This window comes from Etheostoma cragini, chromosome 13 (assembly GCF_013103735.1).
Source record: "Etheostoma cragini isolate CJK2018 chromosome 13, CSU_Ecrag_1.0, whole genome shotgun sequence".
NCBI classification, from domain to species: domain Eukaryota; kingdom Metazoa; phylum Chordata; class Actinopteri; order Perciformes; family Percidae; genus Etheostoma; species Etheostoma cragini.
Window position 1 is genome coordinate 18,373,912 of NC_048419.1, and position 6,479 is coordinate 18,380,390.

Genomic DNA, 6,479 nt, shown 5'->3' on the forward strand with positions numbered 1-6,479 from the left:
GATTGACAAGAGACTAGGCCTTCGTACATTTTTTGGCCAAAATGGCAACAGGATATCAGCCTATGACTACATCATCTGATTTACATGGGACTTATGTGTGGTTATGTGACACTGAGCCACCCCTTTACTTTAACCTCACCCCTTTTAAGCCTTTTGAACCGTTTAATGTACAGTCTTGTGTGAGGTATCATTGAACTCAGAAGAAGTTCTTTTGTCATTGGTCGTGGCTTGGCCCGCCTCCTGTGTTAAAACCACACCTATAATTAATACCAATTTGATGTCAACCATTGTGTGAGGTATCACTGAACTCAGCAGAGAGTTCCCATTTTCCTGTATGATTCAACCAGGTACTGAACTGTAAGACATAGAGTCTTGTGTGAGGTATCTTTCATAGTTCTTCTTTCATTGGTGATGATTTGCAGTGTCTGAGTGCCACGCAAATGTAGAGTTGAAAGGAGCGGCAACCGGCAGTAACCCCAAAGCTGCTTGCAGCTTTAATTGTGTCTTCTTCTAAATTGGTTTGCAATGAACTGCGTTGTTTTTCTACACCACATGTAATTTTCCTTCACTTCCATACATGCCTGTGGGTTCATCTTTTATGTACTTTGCTTGCTAATGGAAAAAATATATCTGTTTGACGAGCAGTCTTTATCCTAGACATTAAGGCAAAGCACACTGATAAGGGCCATGTGTGCATACATATCTGTATATTAAGCTTTTTTCTCTGATTAAGGAGAATGAGAAAAATGAGTTTTTTCAGTATAGAAAGCCTAATTAAAATTTGTACTTGAATGAAACAAAGTCAAATAGATACAAACATGTGTTACCACAATGCTTTCTAAGATTTATCAGACACTGCCTATTCAGCAGTTTGATACCCCATTTCTTTGTGCTTGTTTTTATTGTGTCATTTCATTGCTAAAACCCCACTTTTATAGTATAACGAACACCCAAACACCCTGTAATAATCTAATGAAAATAATGAGAACAATACAGCCAAAAGGCAGGGTCTCTGTAGACATTGACAGTCTAGTATTGAATGTAATTACAATTACAGAGTCACATCATGTAAGAAACCACATCAATTCAGCAGTGTTTTATCTTTCTTTTTTGGCTATTTGCAGTTTCTATTTCCATATAATATCACATAATTATTCATAGCCCTGTCTGTATGCTCCATGTGGTCTTGCGGAGTTGAGTGATTCAGAGAATGTGTGATGGTATCAAATCACTTTGCAACAAGTAATACATTTAAATCAATTCTCACCTATTTGCAGCCCTGTGCATTATTCATAGCAGCTGCCATTTGCAGTTGGAGATGTTTTTTTAGTAGATGTGCAATGGCTTTGACATTTGTTTGCATGTGTTCATGGGGATGTGTGTGTTACATCAATGCTCTTGTTTGAGCAGTTCAGCAAAACCCTCACGTCACGGAGAGAAACATTGTGTTCCATTTTAAATGCAACAATACAGCATTGTATCCATTTGGAATCAAAATTACTTAGGGAGCCTTATGCATTGCAGCAGTGCCACTGAACACTGCATAAGGAAATTAAGATTGTGTTCTGAATGAGAACTGAAGTTCTTGGCATACTTCTGAAAAGCAAACGGCCAAGACTAATTTATTGATGCGCTTGGTTTTATTTAGAGAATTTTAGAGAACTAGGTTAGTCTCGTCTTTAAAACAGTGTTGCAATGTCTCTGTGACAACAAAAATACAGGCCTCAAATAAAATAAAGCAGAGACTGAACAAGATTACCAGAATGAACCCAAGGTAATTACAGAAGATCACTTGGCTCAAGCTGCAGCTAATTTTGCCATCATTATAAGGAAATCAGTGAACGCCTGCTGCTGGCTAACTCCTTTCTTTGGACAAATGTCAATTGCCTGAAACGACATGTCCTGTATATGAATAATTATATTCATAAGTATTCATGTAAACAGCTTATAATATCAGTTTTAATACCAGACTGTCAACAGGTCCGTGAGTGGCTCACGTAAAGTGACACAGTTAATACGACTACAGCTGATTACAGTAGAGTGTCCTTTATGTCATGCTAAAAGTAGCATTGACATGACAGTCCAATGATTCAGAATGTATATAACGTGTACAAGACTTTTAAAATATATACTGTAATAAAATAACACCATGGAAACTGACTAGAAGGGCTAAGTGAATCTTGATTGTTGGTGAAATACTGTAACTGCTTTCTTCCAATTTTATCTCTCCAATTATCCAGCAAAATTTTACCAACTGCCAAATTGAATGGCAGAACAACAAGGTCTGAGCTAAAAACGTTTCTATCAGGGCCAAAGAAGATTTATGTAAAGTTGATATTCTTAAGAACTTCATCAAACCTTATAAATCCTTGTGGATTCACAGTCAATTCTTTTTTCTTTTAGAAAAAGTAAGAGAAAAAACATTCAATTCATTCAACTCACATAGTTTTTAAAAAGGTGATTAAAATCCACTATAAATACTTTTATATAAATTGAGCACCTACTCATTTTAACTAAATGCAGTAAGTACACAATGAACTAAACTGAAGTACACAATGTGTTGTGAGCTTTTCCACCATTTATTCCCCCCATTTTGTGGAATGTAAATGATACTATCCAGAGACTTCCATGTGCGGCAAATATAATTTTTGTGTCATTCCATGGACAGTTCTGTCCCACTTGTTATTAGTATGGGTAAGTTGGTCTGTTGTTTGTAATGTCTAGAGAAACCATCTTATATTTTAGCTAGATGATGATGATGAGCATTTTTTGATTATTTGATTTATAAGTTGATGAAGCAATCCATAATGTGATAGGAAGTAATTTAGCTAGCCAAAAGTGTCACCTCTGACTGGCAGAAATGACTAAGCTACCACTCTACAACAGCATCATGCTGGTGCAAAGTGCATACTACATAAATAAAGTTTTCATATTATCTCCCTTATTACAGTAAATACGGTCTATTGGAAGTTAGTTTACACCTCTACTGAACATCCCTCATCCTATATTTGAGAGGCGGATGCTGAACCAGTTTAGATTTTATACTGCCCCTGAGTCTTACCACAAACCCTGTAATTCTCCACCTGGGTTTGCATTCGAATGGGTCATGCAACCTTCCAAGTGCACTACAAAGCCTTTTCAAACTGGATCTGGATAACAACAAAGTTTTTTTTTAGTTTTGACTCAAGGTGCCTTTTGCAACATCAACAAGAAACAAGCTCAGTAAGATAAGTTAGATAAAAGAGAGCAGCCAGAGGAGCTTTTATTCCCACTTCTGGCAAGGTATTTGGCATGGAGCTGATGCAGTCATCGTTCAAGATTTTGGTAATCCACTAAGACTGCAGTCTGAAATACCTAACCCAGACAGGTGAGGTATTGACAGATAGATGTTATTAGCTTTTAGCGATGACCAACAGCATTTAATATATATAACACTCTTGTAAACAAGTGAGAAAAGTTGGTCAAAGTTTGTCCATTCACATAAAGCATGTCAGCTAATTGGCATTATGGACCCCTGTCTGAGGTGAAGACTACTGCTTTCAAATCACACAGCCATCCTCCTGCTACCCTTCACTGCATGCTACCAATACTGTATGTGTATCACATTAATGGAGCATTCTAAGGTCTTATTATGAAAAGACAAACTTCTCACCTCTGTATGCCACAGCATTCCTTACCTCAGTTATTATCCAATCCAAAGTGTTATTATCTACTTCCTCTATAGGAATCAATGTCCGCATCGGAAAAATTGGTCATATTTTGATCACTCTCCTGCTCTCCCACCAATGTATGGCATTGTATGCACATGGGTCACATTTCCATGTCTCTTTCAAGAGTCCAGGAAGTTCCCAAGAACAACAAGAGTGATTGTGTTCTCTGGAAATGTGTCGATGGGCTGTCAGTTACAATATGAAAATGTCATGCTTGATGCTGCTGCCTCCGCTTTGTCATCATGATGGATTCTGGGTCCCTGAAGACAGAAAACAAAACGGCTGAAAAAAGTTGCCCTACACTGAGTTGCACCATGATGAGTGTACAGTTCATATACCCACACTGAGCCAAAAAGTGTCTGCCACAATATTGTGTAGTTCAAGCTTCAACCAGCTCTCCCTCTGTAGACTATATGGTAATGCAAATGGAAGCAGGCTTGCTATAGTAAGTCAAGTGCCATTTTTCCAGGTTTTGACAAATGAAGTATTTCTATTTTTATTCTAAGTCACCATGTAACCATGTGTTTGTATGATACCAGTATTTTCATAAGCCACTATCAAACAATGTCATGTGTAACAATGTCATAATGTGCAATACTGTTTTAGAGTCTGTTAATCTCTTTCTTGATTTATGCATTTTAAAAAGGCAGGAGAGCCAATAGTTGCTAAGGTGCTAAAAGGAGATTAAGTGTGGGGGTGTACCTATGAGTACACACAGAATGTGTCTACATTGCATGTATACAGTGTAACACAGTTCATCTATCTTCCTATCTATCTGCAGTTCCTTGTCTTTCAGTTCATTCTGGTGACTACATTGCTTAAAGAAGAAGTCCGGCCAATTTTTATGTTAATCTTGATCGCTCATAATATGCGAGTACTTTCGATTGAAAAGACCCCGACCTGAATCGGTGCAGGCAACACTGAGTAGCTGCAGCTACTTGTATATGGTTCATTAACAGATGTTATTATCAGTTTGGTGTGGACAAACTTGACTGGCCCAGGAGCTTATCCCTGCAGCCAGGTTCACAAAATCTTGTGGAAACCCTCCCTGAGAGGAACAAGAGCTGTTTTAGCAGCATTTTAATGTCCTCCTCTTTTGTTATTCCTTCTGAGCCTTCCCTTCAAACCTAATTTTCTTCCTTCTCTACTCCTCTTTCCCTCTTTGACCTCCTCCAATAGTCCGTCTTCTCCACTCCTCTGACTGTCACCCTCTAATTCTCACTCCTTGTTTTTTGCTCATTCATTCTGCCTTCTTCTTTTATTGGATCTGCATATAGATAGCTTTCTTTCTTCTATTCCCTCATAAAACATATTTGCTGCTCTTGTCCATTATGGCTGCGCTGCAGATATCCTGTACACTCTCTCTCTGCTGGTCTTCCTGATCATGTCATGTCCAGACTCCCAAGCCATTCCTTCACAGAGCCTAGAGCACAAAACAGAGGTGCTCCAATAAGAAAGTGGGTCTTTCTCTCATTGAGCTTTTTCACATTAAACTTTCTCTAAACCATCTTTACCCGAGAACTAAGCAACAAGTTGGACTAGCTTGTTTTGACTTGTCCCCTGAACCTGGCCTTAGTTTAATCTCTACAAACTATGTACACTTTCTTTAAACCAGCATGATGACCTTTGCCCTTAATTGTCTGTCCCATCAGGTTTCCTCCATCCAAAAGCTTGCAGAGGAGCGTCAGCCGGAACCAGAACCGGGTTGCCAAGTTTGCCTTCAAGGTTCAGACGTAGATGATGGTAAAGCAAGGAATCATGGTGTAGTACTAGCCTTGCTTAAGATAGCAATAAGAAGTACTCATCGCAGATCCTTTACTTAAGTATAGTAGCCTACTTCAGAAAATGTATTTTTCCACCACTTGACTAACAAGGCTTCCGTAGATGTGGTTCTTTGACAGAGAGTTGTTGTTTAATTATTGAATTTTTATTATAATCTACCAGTCAAGTCACATCAATTGTAAAAAAGGGCAATGGTTTGTTATGGCGTGTTGTGTTGTTCTCTTTCCCTCTGTTGCTTTTCCCGCTCCATTTTCAATCAGCTTCCCAACTGTAAACTCAAGGTCTAGCCCTCATTGTGCAATTTGAAGCAGAGTGGTCTAATCCCAAACAGGAATGGTCAATATAAGGGGAGTCTTGAAGCAAAAGGAGACCATAGCCTCCATCTAATACATGTATATGGATGTTAAAAGGGTGCGCTGAGAACCTCTCGCGCTATTAATAACTGTAGCGTGTTGGTAGACAAGCATCAACTTTTGGAGAACCAATGCGGAGCAACAATGCAGGGGTAGTGTGCATAACGTTTTGTACATCATACAAACCTGTTCATGAGAATGCACTGGAACACTCTGCCACCTTCTCTTTGATTTAGTGTGGTGTGATGGTCACAGTTTAAAAATATAAACTATACTGTGAGTGGTGGAACTGGCTAAGACATATAAAACATTAAGTTCAAGGCTTACACTGTATCCTATGGTTGTAAGGAGTCTTTCTCAAAAATTTGCTGTGAAACAAATATATGAGTGTGAAAGAGTGTGTGTAAACGTGTGTATGTGAGTGTTTTCTGTCACATTTGGCAGAGATCAGCACTCCCCCCTGCTGGCCGCTCTGCATATCTGCTGAAATTAAAGTGTGTTCTTCAAAGCCTCTCAAACACTAGAGAAGCAAAAAGAAAGATGTATGCAGAAAAATACCAAAAAGTCAAACATTGCAATAAAATATAGTAAAACATTTTGTTGTTTGAAATATATGCTGGTTGTGTGTGTGTCT

At 38.5% G+C, this 6,479-nt stretch overlaps 1 long non-coding RNA gene across 1 annotated transcript in view; it reads right to left on the bottom strand.

Moving 5' to 3' along the window:
• LOC117955706 overlaps window positions 1-4,645 on the bottom strand; it is a 17,028-nt gene extending 12,383 nt beyond the window's left edge. Inside the window, exons 1-2 of the long non-coding RNA XR_004659115.1 lie at window positions 4,521-4,645; window positions 365-371 (exon numbers count right to left, since the gene is read on the bottom strand). This is a non-coding gene — a long non-coding RNA (uncharacterized LOC117955706). The remainder of the gene's footprint in view (window positions 1-364; window positions 372-4,520) is intronic.
• Between the last annotated feature and the right edge of the window lie 1,834 nt (window positions 4,646-6,479).